The sequence below is a fragment of the Amblyraja radiata genome, chromosome 13 (genome assembly GCF_010909765.2).
Source record: "Amblyraja radiata isolate CabotCenter1 chromosome 13, sAmbRad1.1.pri, whole genome shotgun sequence".
NCBI lineage: Eukaryota > Metazoa > Chordata > Chondrichthyes > Rajiformes > Rajidae > Amblyraja > Amblyraja radiata.
The window spans coordinates 48,251,619-48,266,981 of record NC_045968.1 but is presented as its reverse complement, the minus strand read 5'-3'; the positions used below and the strand labels follow the sequence as shown (position 1 = coordinate 48,266,981).

The following is a 15,363-nucleotide window of genomic DNA, read 5'->3' as shown; positions in this document are numbered from 1 at the left end:
CATAATCTGAACACAGGAGAGACTTCCAAGCGCCTTCTGCAGCGCGCTGCACCTTATGTTTTTGGTGCAGCCTTCCTCAAGGATATCAATTCTTTGTCGTGGGAAGCCGCATACAGATGATACAAACCTTGCCGAAACACCCCGAAAGTGCACGCCGAAATTGTATTACTTTAACTAACTCGCTATTCCTGACGTTGCAAGGGGGAAACAGTTCAATATTACATTTTCAGGTTCACAGTGTGTGTGTGTTTGTTTTGTTGCATGTGAAATTGTTGACGCGCGGCTTTAAATGAGACGCCAGGTATTGCCGGATAAACTCCGGGATTCCTTTGTAAATAGCACCAAAACCTGCCCAGAGATTCCCATGGATTTCGCGCTGCTGAGAACATCCAGCGAGCCCCGGTTGCTGGCTGCCAGTTTCCTGCCGTTCCTCAAGATGTCCATTGTTGGACCTTTTTAATTTAGCAATAAATTGGACAAGCTGGACCTATGAGCTGTTCTATTTTCTTCCTGTCAGGATGGGGGATTTGTTTTATGATGCATTGTGTGTTAAATAGAAGCAGCGGTGAGCTGGGAAACTGATTACTATTATGTGGAGTTGTTCTGCGTTTCTGATATAGAGCTGGCTTTTCTTTCTTTTAAAAAAAAAGCCAAAGCACAATCCTCTGAAAAGCAGGAAATGTTGCTGTGTAAACAAAAGGGTCGAGAATCGGGTGCAAGTCCTGGGCAAATTAGGTTTATATTGATAAGGCTGTGAGACTGGGAGCCGGACTCGGTTTCCTGACGCGCCAATGCCAGAAACTAACCAGCAGATGGCAATCGCAATCGATACTAAAATGATCCGACATTAGATTTCGATTTTGGCCAATATACCATTTGTTTTTACACGTAACTAAAATGCTCATCTCGGCATTACTGTAAGCAGTTGTGGTTCTAACTGTGCGTGGGGGAAACCTTCTAACTTTCATGTGACTTTCCTGGGTCTGGGATTCTGAGTCTTAGTCCCCTTGTTCTGCGCCATTTGACCGTGGTGGCCTGACAGCAGTTCTGACCAGTTGTAACCGAAGAATAGCCAGAACAATACCAGGACACTCGGCGATAAGACCAAACAACCAAGGAGAAACTGGACAATTGACTGCGACATCGTGCATCGGTTGAGAAGTCACAGAAATCCAGGAAATGACATTAATAACTTATACTGTGTAGTCATGTTAATGAAAATAACTCGATCTACGGCAACTTTTAAAGGGGCAGTGATCGGGACGATTTAATTCATCACAAACTAAGTTTTCTTCCCCAACCTGAATTGTCAATGTTACCTTATTACACCTACACCGGGTCATCAAAGCATACACACGCTAGCTCTTGTACACACGGAGATCAGAATCGATTCGATAGATAGACCTAATGACATTCGCATTTATATAAAGTAATTTACACACACCATCAGATAGATGCGTGGACAGATTCGCCGGGACAGAAATACGCCCACAGATATGCACAGGCAAAAGCATATACGTACAAAGGAAACTGCATCCCTAAAGAGACATCCACTTACATTCTGTGCAACCCCCAACAGAATAATAACAGTGCCCCGTGTGACAATGTACCCCGATGTCAAACTCGGCCCCACATTTTACTTCGAGGTCTTTGAATAGGGATGGTGAGTTTTGAATAGGGAGGTTATTACTTGGCTGTATCCCCGAAAGGAAAACATGGTTGTATCCAGACTGGCGAGAACAGTGATGTTTTCTGCAGGAAACAAGTGTGCTGACACTTACTCAAGTGGCTCAGACATTGCAAGTGACCAGCTGGAATAGATTCGTGAATCTGTGCCTCTTAAGGGTCAAGGGCGGGGTGAACACCATGGTGGGATGAGTATAAAATAATCAACGACAAACTGGCAGTCAAACTTACACTACATTCAATTTTCTTTTTCATTGATTTCAATTGAGGAGGATATGGATTTGGTGAAACCCGGCTGTTAATTTCCAATTGCTAGTGTTGCTTTACCACCAAAGACAATTTTCACAACCCGTGGCTTTAGGAAACTGTAAAGAAATTTTTAAAAAATGAAAAAAAGGGACAGGCAAGAAATAAAGATGGAAATATAGAGTTTTTCCAAAGTGATTGGGGCATTTTGCCCTCATCCTGAATAGTTGCAGGGCTCAGGGGCAGTGAATACAGTACACACAGTATTGCCTCAGTGGTAATGCATAACTGTTGTCTTAATATTGGAAACATATTAATAATAACCACCAAAAATGGACTCCTTTCCTAACAATCAAATGCAGGGAACTGAATTGTCCAGACATACCAATGGTCCATGGGGCATATTTGAGATGCCCTTTACATCAATGCATCTGGGAACCTGGTATCACCTCATATCTTTCAAGTTGCTTCAACAATTATCTGACAAAGTGTCACATTGAGGGACAGTATGACGATATAAGAGAATACAGGCTTTTGAGACACATGGAACAACTATATCAGAGATGAAATGCAAAACAAAAAGTACAGGAATAAATAAATATCCATCCTCTCTCTCTCTTCACTGTGCATGGACATACACAAAAAACAAAAATACAGATCTTATTGAAGTAAGCCCACTGTTCATGGACTCGTGCAACAAGATAAGGAGAAAAAAAGCAGACATGCAGATAACTACACATACGAAAATAGCACATAAAACATGCACACAAACCGAATTGCACTGACATACTTGAACACATAAATATTTAAAACATAATGAAATGCATACTTAAAGAAAATAACTCCTTTGCCCCTTTGAGCCTGTTTTGAAGTTAATATAAATAAAACTGAAATAGTTACTTTCATACAACATGTGATATTGGCACGTGTCATCTCCCCTTTAAAACGAACAAGGGTTTTTTTTTAAAGAAGCTTTCCTCTTTAAACAACGTCTTGGGGAGACATTTCCTGCAAAGGATTTCAGAACAGGAAAAGCCAGTAGTTCTGCAAACCAATTTTTATGTCGGAGAGTGACAAACATAAAAACCGTAGTTTTAAGATAGAGAATGTCCCAAGACATTTGATAGGAGGACTGAAATGAATGAATCGATACTGAATCATAAATCAAGGGGGAGGTGAAGGGCATGCATGAGAAAAAGCCAATTGCAGAGGTACAGGGGAATACAGGGGAATGAGGAGAACGGTAATGTGGCAGGGATTCTTCCCCTGCAAGCTGGCAAGGACCTGGTGGGCCAAATGGCCTGCTTCTGTTTTGTAATATAAGATGAAAGGAAAGATTAAGAGGGGTAACAGAAGGTTTGGCATAAAGGTGGGTTTTAGAGAAAAATACTTAAAATATAAAAAGAGGGGATGGCCAAGAGGGATTTGTGCTGAAATAGTTGATAGAGTTTACAACATATCGTGAGTTAATGATCTGCATCAGAGGAATTAAAGGGTGATTCTATTGTGTGGGAGGAGGGGGTCGGAAGTAACAAAAGGTGAATATCACCTTCTCCCCATTGGTCAATTATTTCCTTATCCCCCTTTTAATTCTCTGCATCAGTGATCTTCCTTAATAGCATTCCTTGAATCTATTATGCCTTAGGTAAAAATGCTATGCCCAATTTCTCAGCTTCATCATTGTGATTCCTAATTTTGCTCATGAGAGGTCACAGTTCTGCAGGATCTGCCCTTTCCAGTCTCTCCAACTGGGTGATGCTGGAATATCCAAACCCCTTCACCTGTCTACTCCAGCACCCTACTTTACTTGAAGCACTCATTGCATGCCAGGCCATTCAGGGACAGCCATTGTTAAAATCACATAGGGATTGCAGATTACCTTCACTGAATAGTGTACAAATTCATGAGAGGAATAGATCGGGGAGAAACACAGAATATCTTGCCCAGAGTAGGGGAAATCTAGAACCAGGGGCCTTAGGTTTAAGGTGAGGGGAGTAAAGATTTATTAGGAAGCTGAGGGGTAACTTTTTCACACAGGGGCTGATGGGTGTATGGAAGGTGCTGCCTGAGGAGGTAGTTGATGCAGGTACTATCACAATGTTTATGAAACATTTGGACAGGTACATAGATAAGACAGATTTAGGGAGGATATGGGCCAAACGCAGGCAGGTGGGACTAGTGCAGATGGGTCATGTTGATTGGTGTGAGCAAGTTGCCGCCAAAGGGCCTGTTTCCACACTGTATGACTATGATCCACATCTATGATTTGCACACTTGGGGCAAGCTACAGAGGACAATTAACCTACAAACCGCTCATCTTTGGGATGTGGGAGAAAACTGGAGCATCCAGAGGAAACCCACACTGTCCCAGGGAGACTGTGCAAACTCCACACCGACAGCACCTGAGGTCAGGATTGAACTCGGATATCTGGTGCTGTGAGGCAGAATTTGTGTACATGGGCAAAAAGGTTAGTATGGATGTGGTGGGCTGAAGGGACAATATTTCTGTCGTACAACTCCATGACTCTACTTGAATTTCTATTTCCCACCTGCCATGGTAGGATTCAAATTCTTATCTGGATTAGTGGTCCAACACTGAAACCATTAAAAAAAAATCTAATACCTTTGAATGTGCCATTGGTCTTTAGTCCTAACCTGGTTCCAATCCCATTCGATTTCTCAGTGGGCCAGGCAGCATCTGAGGAGGTTATAGATAGGCGACGTTTCAGGTCAGGACCCTTCTTCAGGGTGATCAGTCTGAAGAATGCCCCAGAGCCAAAACACTGCCTATCCATTCCTTCCCCTGATGCTGCCTGGCCCATTGAGTATTCCAGCACATTTGCTCCAGATTCCAGCATCTGCAGTTCCCTGTGTTATGGTTTGATATCTACTAAGGTATTTTCTGAGTATCTATTATGACTCTTGAATTTATTGAAAGGCACATTAGTCATAGAGATACAGCATAGGAAACAGGCCGATCGGCCCAATTTGCCCACGCCGACCAAAATGCCCCATCTATACTAGTCCCACCTGCCTGCGTTTGGCTCATATCCTTCTAAACCTTTCCTATCCATGTACCTGTTCAACTGTCGTTTAAATGGTATCCAGTGTTGCAATTTTGAAAGCAACACTGGCAATTTAATTATTTTCCTCGGGGAAGATTTTGCTTGGGACAACATAGACAATTAGTTTCATCCATAATCTTCAAACCCACAACATTGTATTCACTTCTTCCCATCCAAAAGAAAATACGCCAAAGCTGACAATAAACTTTCTTTGCAATTTAAATGTATGAAATGTGAAAAACAAATATTTCAATTCCAACAGGTGTAACACCCCACTCCAGGATGCGAGACGATTTTCGAGTAAACGGGTGTGAGTTACCGCCTTCGCTCACCCCACTAACTCCATCTGTTGCTCTCCCGGCCCCGTGGTAAGTACCAAGAGATATCTCGTGGCTACTGGCTGTCCGGAATCGAATCCAATGAGTGCCAGTAGAAAATAAATCTCCGTGTTCTCCCAAAAGTAATACTTCCCTTCCAGTAGCTAGTCGGTTAGAACCGCACAAAATAGGGTCGACCAAATCTGAATCTGAATCTGATTCTGAAGAGGTAACGTGAGACGCTGTCCACAAAATACACATCCCGACCCCAACCATCACCGACCACCTCTAGAAATAGTGGGACTGTCATTGCGGCCATTTGCACCTTCCTAAAGACACTGAATTTGATCAGATTCCTCGTCACCTTTCACTCACTTATTAAATAAGAAATAATTATTGAAATCACAATGACGCTGGGATTAAAGCTGTTTATTAAAATGTGTGTGTGTGTGTGTGTGTGCCGTCAAACACCTGCTAACTGCATTCAAGTGTGTTTCCCTAGAATTATAGCATGTGCTTTGCCTGGGCCCTTGTACATGTATACCTCTGTGTGCAGTGTGCCTGAGACCCGTGTAGGTGATTGAGTTTGTGATTCTGCCTCTGTGCACAATGTGTATTTAAATAGATACTAGATGTGATTTCGAATCTAGTGTATTAGGAATGCTGGGGTATTTAATTCTCTTCTGCAATTTGAATGGTTGGTCTCTTAATTTTAGCCACTTAATTTCGAATTTGATACGAGTGCGATGTGATTAAACTCGGATGAGTGGATCCAGCGACGCACACCAACATGACCTGGGTCTCCTGGGACTGATCTTGTCCTCTCATCCCGACTTTCAGCGGACGCGGTTCCCGTGTTAATTTTCACGCATCCTCAACGAGTGATTTGTGTAAGATGAATGGTTTCAGTTCAACCAGAAAGGGAACTAAAAGCTTCAGCCCCCCCCCCCCCCCTCTGCTTTCTCGCAAACTTTCCGCAGTTCGCCGCAAGAGGATATTTTTCATTCGCCGTGCAAAAGAGGTGATTTGTTAATCGGAGCCGGGGAAGGGAAGCAGCGACCTGCGGCTCATGCGGAAATGTTAACCGATCCACCTCCTAGCGCCAGTTGACAAGACCGCTCGCTTTCCTTACACGCGGTGACTCGGTGCTTTAGAAACGTTGCCATGAAAAGAAAATCTTGAAATGATCAAAAACCAAAGTGTGATGGGTTGACAGTGAGAATAGAGGAATTTAAGCATCCGACCACTCTTTATTCAGACGGCCACCTCCAGTCTAAAGTTATGCTATGACGGCACTGACATGCCATAAAGTCCGTCTCCAGGCAGATGGAAAATCTTGAGAGGTCAATATATTTGATAATATTTACATAACGTGGATTTTTTTCTATTAATAAATCGAAAGTAAAACAAAAACATTTGCTTTAAGGCTAGAATAAGGTTAACATTTGATTCGTTTTCCTCTTTTAAAATTAAAATTTGAATAACAAATTATATTTGTTAATATATATATATAGGTTTTATGTAACTGGGGAGGCGAAGATCTGATATTGTGCTGAGAGTGAGTGTAGGCGCAATTACATGGGCCATGTGTGTAAAAGTTGAGGACTGTATTGTATAATTGCCGTCTCTTTGCTCTAATTATTTACATGTGTACCGGCGTTTAATTAATGGATTCTGTTGGTGCAGCCATACAGTGGGGACTGGGAATCTGCTGCCTCAATTAAACATTTTGTTTTAAACACCACTCATGATGGACGATGCAAACAGTGGCAGTGTTCCACAATCCATAATGTGCTGCATAGAGAGTTACGTGTGTCCCCCCCCCCCCCCCCCCTCTCTATCTAGTTGATTCAATTTCTCAAACACTGTGGATCTGGACTCCAAACCGGGCGCCCCATTTGTCGGGGCTGCTGGAGGGTTCCAAGCCGCAGGATCTACGTTTAATTGCTCGCATGTTACATGGTGAATAATGCGCAGATACTATGGGAGCCCTGAGTATTAAAAACAACAATGAATCTCAATATTAATTCAGACATCGCTAACTAAATTGTAACGTTAAAAATAATGTCCACAAAGATAAACACCATTGGCCAGGTTAACTGTCTCCAACTCACTGAAATTTATCTCACTTCCCCCGACCGGTTTATTAATAGACTGGATACGAAAGTGGATGAAAATGGAGGAAATAGTTATAGAAATAGTTATAGAAATAGAAAACAAGAATAAGACTTTATTTTATCATTTTCGTTCCAAACGTTTCAATTTATGACTGTTTATTATAAAACACATTAAATAAAATATATTTGGGGTATAAAGCAGAAAGCGCAATTTGGCTGGGACCCCGTATTTACAGTCTCTCAATATTGTTCCTCCAGTTACTCTGACGGTATCTCCAGAGTCTGCTTGTTTTCGCGATTCTTTCCCCCCCACCTCAAATATTTTGTTGGCTCCGCTTGTTGTGACGGCGTGATTTTGATTGCCATTAATCATTCTCACAATTACCAGAGCTCTCCACGACTATACTTCATCAACTTTCTCCGTTCGCTTCATTAAAACGACACCTTCGCTGATTAAACGCGACACGCCACGCTCAGAAACTGGGACCGACCGACCGATCGCTGTGTTCAATGGGAAACCAAATCGGAAACCAGAGCAAGTCTGTTTTTTTATTAACACGGGATCTTTATTTACGTTTCAGACTCCTTATTACTTGAATTCGAAGGCTTTTTTTCCGAGGCTTCTCCCATTCTTTGCCCTCCACTAATCCCTGCCGTGATTTTGGTTTCACTCCCCCCCCCCCCCCCCCGATCAGTGTCGGAACGCAGAGAAGGACAAGTTTCGCTAATCGCTTGTTCTAACTTCAAAGAGGGAACGGAGACAGAGAGAGAGAGGTGGGTATCGGTGATCTGTTTATTCCTCCACGTGGGAGAGGCTTTTAAAGATGTATTTCTAATCTTCCTCATACACTCGTAGCGGCTCCCAGTTCTCCATTCAGTATTTTATTTTACCTGCTCCCACGTTCAGCCCGGTCGGAATCCTCACGTTCGGGATTGATGTCCGGGAACTTTTCAGTCGGGGCTTTTGGATTGGACGAAAGACTGACTTCGACATATTCAACGTCCCAACGTGCACTTAGAGACGGGGGAGGTTATGTCAGTTTAAAACGCTGAGATATTAGATATTTATTAGTAATGAAAATGCCAGACACGGGATCACTTCACTGGTTTATCCCTTAGCTGAAACATTTTAATTATAACTTACAAGAGAAATGCCAACTTTTAACCAAATCGCAGTTCGATGCCTAGAAAGATTCAAAAACAATACTAAAGTTTAGCCGTGCCGGAATGCGAACTCAAGGAGAGAGAAATACAGACCTTAAATATAAATTGCCAATATAGCATGTGTGGCATTATCTTTACACACTAGTTGGCTGCATTGGTGTCCCTATACCAACTACACACGGTAATCAACATCATACCGCGCCCGCCAAAGGCAAACTCTGCCACGTTTTTTGAGTTTACGACCTTACTTTGTCAATGATGTTCCTAGAAACTGTTAGGGAGGAGACAATCCTGAAGCACATTTTCCTTTCATGGTTATTCAAGTAACGATTGTAGGGCGATGACCCGTATTGTTTTAGAAAGCTGATCAAAAGGCAGATAGAGGGTGGGGTGGAAATCTCGGCTCAATACAGTTTAATTAGTACACAATATGTAAATCAAAAGTCAAGAGTGTTTTATTGTCATATGTCCCAGATGGAACAATGAAATTCTTACTTTCTGCAGCACAACAGAATATGTAAACATAGTACACTGTAAACAATATGATAAACGAGAGAAAAAAAAAGTTCAGTGTGTTTATATATACACATACCCACAAGTACACACACACACATACACATATATATATATATGTACACATACACAAAACAAACAATAGTAGTGCAATAATAATAATAATATTAATAATAATAATAATAACAATAATAATAGTCTATTGTAGTTCAGAGTTTATTTGAGATTGTAGTGTTTAATAGCCTGATGGCTGTAGGGAAGAAGCTGTTCCTGTACCTGGACGTTACAGTTTTCAGGCTCCTGTACCTTCTTCCCTATGGCAGGGGTGAAAATGCAGATGAGATTTAAAGTTGCAATTTATTTTGTTAGGTATCCGTCCTAATTGTGCATTAGATCAACAGTTTCCACAAACACCCTGGGTGGATCGGAGATCTCTTCTGCCTACCTGGGATTAACAACAATCTTAATCCAGGTGTTGTTTCACATCCCTTCAGACAAATGGAAAATACGTACTGCACACAATGCAAATACAGGGTCAATACTATTTACAAAACGTGTTTAGAAACCTCTACAGTCATCAATTTAGCTGTAATATTTTGGTTATATAGACAAGAAAGCCAGTACTTGCACATTTTCACTACAAATCGTATTAATCTTTCGGCAATGCATTCTGTCTCTTGAAACCAAACGGCCAACTCTTGATCACACGATGAAATATATATTTGAAAGTTAAATTACAACAGTTCGAACACAAATGTTGAACTGGTGTCAATTTATTATATTAGCGATAGAATATATTTTGTAACTGCGACAGTTCACTAGCCCTACTCTATTTACAGCCAAGGTGTCCCAGTCCTTGGTCCCACTTCTCTTGTGTCTCGCCGTTTCGGATGCACTCTCGCTTTAAACGCTTGACACCTCTTTCTTTCCAGAAGCCCTTCACATCAACAACCCTCAAAATGCAGCCATAACTACTGAACCAGTATCCTCTGCTTTTCCACCCACCGACTTGCTTTGCGGCGAATAGATGAATTTTAAAGATGATTGCCATTCGCCAACGGGATAACATTAAGCTTGGACGACACACTGTAACATTCGCACAGATCAGTGTAAGAATTCACTGCAACAGTGAAACCGCATTTGTGTTCAACATTACACATCATGAAATTTCATATAAGCAATCGGCGGTTCGGAATTGAATGATTGGGACCAATTTACAAAGCCCCAGCCTGTTAACACCTGCAAAACATTAGATGTGGCATTTACACTTCGCATATGAATCGAACGAGTTAAGTTATTTTCCCTAACAAATAAAAATGTTCGCAGCCCGTTCAGAAGGAAAACAGTAGCCGGGTTTAACTATTGTTTGCAAGGACACTACTTATCTAATGTTGAAGTAGAAACATTTCAGGACTTTTGAAAGATTTTATGGGTGAAGTATGATCTCTATTCATCTGAAGAGTGCACGTTTTAACTAAACACAATTTCTTAAACAGAATTTTGGATGGGCATCATTCCTACCGTTTCACCGGAAGGCTTTTTAAGGTAGATGATGATTTCTCGTTCAACTTGTAACTTCAGTTGCAGTTACAAAAATCAAGACCCCCCCTTCCTTCCATACCCTTTTACCCACCAACACAGTTGTGCACTGTGATCCCCCCCCCCCCCCCCCAAACACACACACACACACACACACCACCCTTCACCTCCACCCCCCAAAATAAAGTGGTCAATCAAAGACTCGTAACTTTACACGGAATGATTCTACTGGTAATGAAAGCTAGATGTGATGTGAAAGCTGACAGGCTGACTGACTGACTGCACTGGACAAGGCAGAGCATAGATCATCAGCATGTTTGCGCCCCTTTACAACTGTCCATCCAAGAGAGCGGAGATCACGGCAATTTTATACAAAACGGCCGCGGTGTTTCCACAGCATTTTTTGATTCACCTCGTAACTTTTTTTGATTGTAGCAAATTGAAAGATGTGTTTATCTTTAAAAAAAAAAGAGTCAATCTTTTACTCCGAGTATTAAGGAGTTGGTATTACGCTCAGACAGATACTCCCTGAAGGATGTAAGTGGATACCTCTTTTTTAAGGGTTACTTTCACAGACTAACCGAGGGTAAATCAGGAGGTCTAGTGGTGGTCAGAACCCTTTCACATGTGCTGTGCTAATGGCTTCCCCGTGTCCAGGGTGCATTCCAACACATCATTAGGAACTTTCGTTTTATTTTCGTATATATATTATCAGTCGAGATTCAGCGCCCTATATATTCTGTAGTCATCCGGGGGTTCCCTTGGAAGGGGCGACTGACTGAACGTGTTGAAACGGCCAGTTGCTCTTTCATCTACTAAAAGCAGACATTTGACACGTAGGAAGAACATCATTTTCACTTGGCCTATCCGGCCTGATTTGTCTGATTCAGTTAATCCGCAAAGGTTGAAATGAGCTTTGCAAATTTATCAGCTTGTTTGTGTGTGTGTGTGTGAGAGAGAAAGAGAAAATAATGGATACATATTTTATGTAGGAGTCTCGAATCACTGATCTACAGCTAATTGTCGTCGAAGGCTGATTACTACATTTAGCACAATCAATTAAAACAAATCTTTATCTAGTAATCAGTTAAACATTTTCAAAATCCGTTCCTCCTTATTTAAATTTCATTTTTTTAAACTAATGTCTACATGAGGTGTCACAAAAGTCAATAAAATAACCCCAGGGTCGGAGTGAGAAGAGACAAACTCCCGCTGCACTGCGGTGCCAACTTGAAACGAATTAATAGTCTTCAAGATGCTTAGCGGATAATTTAAACGAATTATATTGGAAACGACTACTGAATAATATTTTTTTCCAGCATCTGCAGTTCCCTTTTGAATACTGAATAATATTGATAGTTACGACCGTGATGTTGCAGGAAAGACTATTTTACGTGCAAGTGTTTAAAAGGTGTCCAACATATAGCGAAAAAAGACAACACATGTGTCAGGCCACTTTAGGGTAATGAAGGGCGAGGTATCCATATTGCTTTTTAATATTTCCTTTATCGAAGTAGTCTACTCATTGATTTTTCCACCCTGAAATGATGTTTCTGCTTGCCAGGTAGGATTATATAGAACGACTTTCAGCTCTTTCGCAGATTGAGGCACAGAGCCGAGAGACTGTTACATTCCGCCACAGTAAAACAGTTTTCTTGAAAAAGACAGAAGCCTTGCCGCTATGCCCTGCACTTCATAAATCACATCTTTATATGGACAAGGTCAGGGCACCTAACAGCTCAGACATAGGTCTTTGCAGAGTTTCTGCACACTAAGGCATGTTTATTCTCCAGCACAGATCTCTGAGGAGCAGTCCAGCACGCCTCTAATTACTTTTGATTATTTTCATTTGTTGGGGGTCAGCCCTGCTTGCCAGGGTTGCTGCGGGCTGATTTACTACAAATTCCATGCCTTTGAGGGACCGAATGGTGTGTTTTTTAGAATTAGCACCGGTTATTCTGCCTCCTTCTTGCGGTGTACTGTAAACAGGAAACCAAGACGGGAGACTGTCCTTTAGGCAGATGCATAGCAGTTCCTCTCTTCGCCTTTAATGAAGCAGAAAGCTTGATTATTTTACACCGGAGACGCACTAATAGAATATTGTGTTGTGCAGAACGCGAGCTCGCTTCCAAACTCCAGAGAACAACTCCTCCACTGTCAGTATACCAGAGGCTGACAGATTTTTTAATGTCATTAGCAACGGTTAGATTGTCAGGTCATCTTATATATATTTGATGTGGTTTTGGCACATTAACTTCCTATTCCCCACCCCGTTTCGTTGGCCGATGAATATTTTACATCTATCATTTCTGTTATTCAATGCGAGAGTTTGAGCCGGGGAGGGGGGGAATTGGGAGGGGGGTGGGTTGTTAAGTGAACACACAAATCACAGCGTATTTTACTTTCTCCATTTAAAGCTGGGTGATTGAACGAGGATACGCACTGTCTCAATTCCAGAAAACAGCGCTTCAAGTAAACCGATCACTTAGAAACACCATTATTCTCCGCCGAGGGCTGGACTCACGTTGATACACTCTTGTTTCTCTTGTTCCTCGAATGTAATTCTATGAAAGTCCCACTTTTTAAAACAAACAACAACAAAAAAGCCCTTTGAGACCCTGCGTGGCTGAGCATTGTTGTCGAGCTATTACTCGCGAATACCACAATCAGGAGAGCGTTTGGTCGTTCACGGCCCCGCGGGTGGTACTTTCATACTCTCTGTTACTTGGTTAACGGTTGGAAAAGCACCACGAGGTTAGAACAGGGCCATTTAGGTTCAAACCCAGTCTATACTGGGAGAAAGTGACCTCCCCGCTCGGACACTTGTGGGGTTTGTCAACTCAAGCCCCATGACTGAAGCTCAAAAGGTATCCAGTCCCTTCTGAGGGCTGAGGAGAATCGCAGTGGTGTACAGCACAACCAAGGCCATTCGCGCCGTTGTATCCTGCTAGCTTGAGGAGGGGGTGGGAGTGAGGAGCTGACCTACTTTACCCCACTTCTGAGTTCTTCACCCCAATCATTATAGGTTGCCATGAAGCCCATAACGTGAGCTACCTCCAGCCCACCTTTCACGTGGGGGACATTGGGTTTCCTTCTATCACCTTCTTGGCCGTCGAATTCTCGATCCCCGCAGGGCACGATGCTTGTGTGGGATCCCTCCCCCAAGCCACGTACTCCATTAGACCACCACCTCAACCTCCACCCCCACCCCAAGCCCACCGACTGTGAGAAAGATCGCCATTGTATCAGCATCCCTGCCTTCAGTCTTCTGCTGTAGGAGACTTCAATGGCTCCGAGCAAATGGTATGTAACTCATTCAATGGGACTTCCAACCGTGGCACTGTAGTTCAAAAAGCCAGCCCAGGCTCACACTTAATACACTTTCCCTGTGTCTGTGTGCCTGGGCATAGTAACAGAGGCATCTCACTGGGGCTTTATACAGTCCATGTGATGTTGCCACTCTTTGCTCTGTTCACCATTCCTTGGCATGTTTAATAAGCCAGCCACCAGGATATAACAATACAGGGCCCTGATTGTTCTTTTCATTGCCAATCTTGTTAATTAAACATCTGCTAAATCAATTTTGATTTGCACCAGCAATTCTTACTATATCAAGTGAAAGAACACCGAGATGAGAAAATCATTTTTTACACAGAGAGTGGTGAATCTGTGGAATTCTCTGCCACAGAAGGTAGTTGAGGCCAGTTCATTGGCTATATTTAAGAGGGAGTTAGATGTGGCACTTGTGGCTAAAGGGATCAGGGGGTATGGAGAGAAGGCAGGGATGGGATACTGAGTTGGATGATCAGCCATGATCATATCGAATGGCGGTGCAGGCTCGAAGGGCCGAATGGCCTACTCCTGCACCTATTTTCTATGTTTCTATGTTTCTAACACCATTTGTCATCCTTTGCAAGGACCATTTTAGCTCAAAGGAACCTGATGAACTGGGATCATAGAGTCATACAGTACAGAAACAGACCATTCGACCCAACTCGTCCATGCTGGCCAAAGTGCCCCATCTAAGCTTGTCCCATTTGCCCGCATTTGGCCCCATATCTCACAAAATCTTTCTGATCCATGTATCTGTCCAGGTGTCCTTTAAATATTGTTTATGGCACGTGCGCAAACTATCTCCTCTGGCAGCTCATTTCACATATCCACCACCCTCTGTGTGGTCCTTGTAATAATCATTTATATGAGTGAAAAATATGCAAGGAAAGTGAGTGTTGGAACCAGGATAGAGTCTCCTGGTCCTCACCTTTCACTCCACCAGCCTCCACATCTGATACATCATCTCCTGACATTTTCATCACTTCCACCATGATCCCACCACCAGTCACATCTTCCCAACTTCACTCCTTTCCATCTTTTTAAGAGACCCCCCCCCCCCCCCTCTGCGACTACTTGGTTCACTCATTCCTTCCCACCAAAACCACCCCCTCCCCAAGTACTTAGCCTTGCAAGCAGAAGAGATGTAACACCTGTACCTACACCTCTTCCCCCACATCCATCCAGGGAGACCAGCTGTCCCTCTAGGTAAGACAGGGGGTTCATGTGCACCTCCTCTAACCTCATCCACCGAATCCGGTGTTCCAGATGTAGACATCTGTACATCAACGAGCCTAAACATAGACTCGGTGACCATTTTGCTGAACACCTATGCTTGGTCTGCCAAAGTCTGTTGTTTCTCCTTGTTGCTAACCATTTTAACAC

The 15,363-nt window shown here is 42.6% G+C and overlaps 1 protein-coding gene across 17 annotated transcripts in view; it reads right to left on the bottom strand.

Annotated features, from left to right (window-relative positions):
* mecom (MDS1 and EVI1 complex locus) overlaps window positions 1-15,363 on the bottom strand; it is a 712,647-nt gene that overhangs the window by 123,157 nt on the left and 574,127 nt on the right. The window contains exon 1 of one of the 17 annotated variants that reach the window (XM_033032013.1): window positions 10,630-10,741. The exons of the other annotated variants lie outside the window; for them this stretch is intronic. The gene's annotated coding sequence lies outside the window, so the exon portion shown is untranslated. Of the gene's footprint in view, window positions 1-10,629; window positions 10,742-15,363 lie in introns of those variants that run through there. 17 annotated transcript variants of the gene reach the window in all.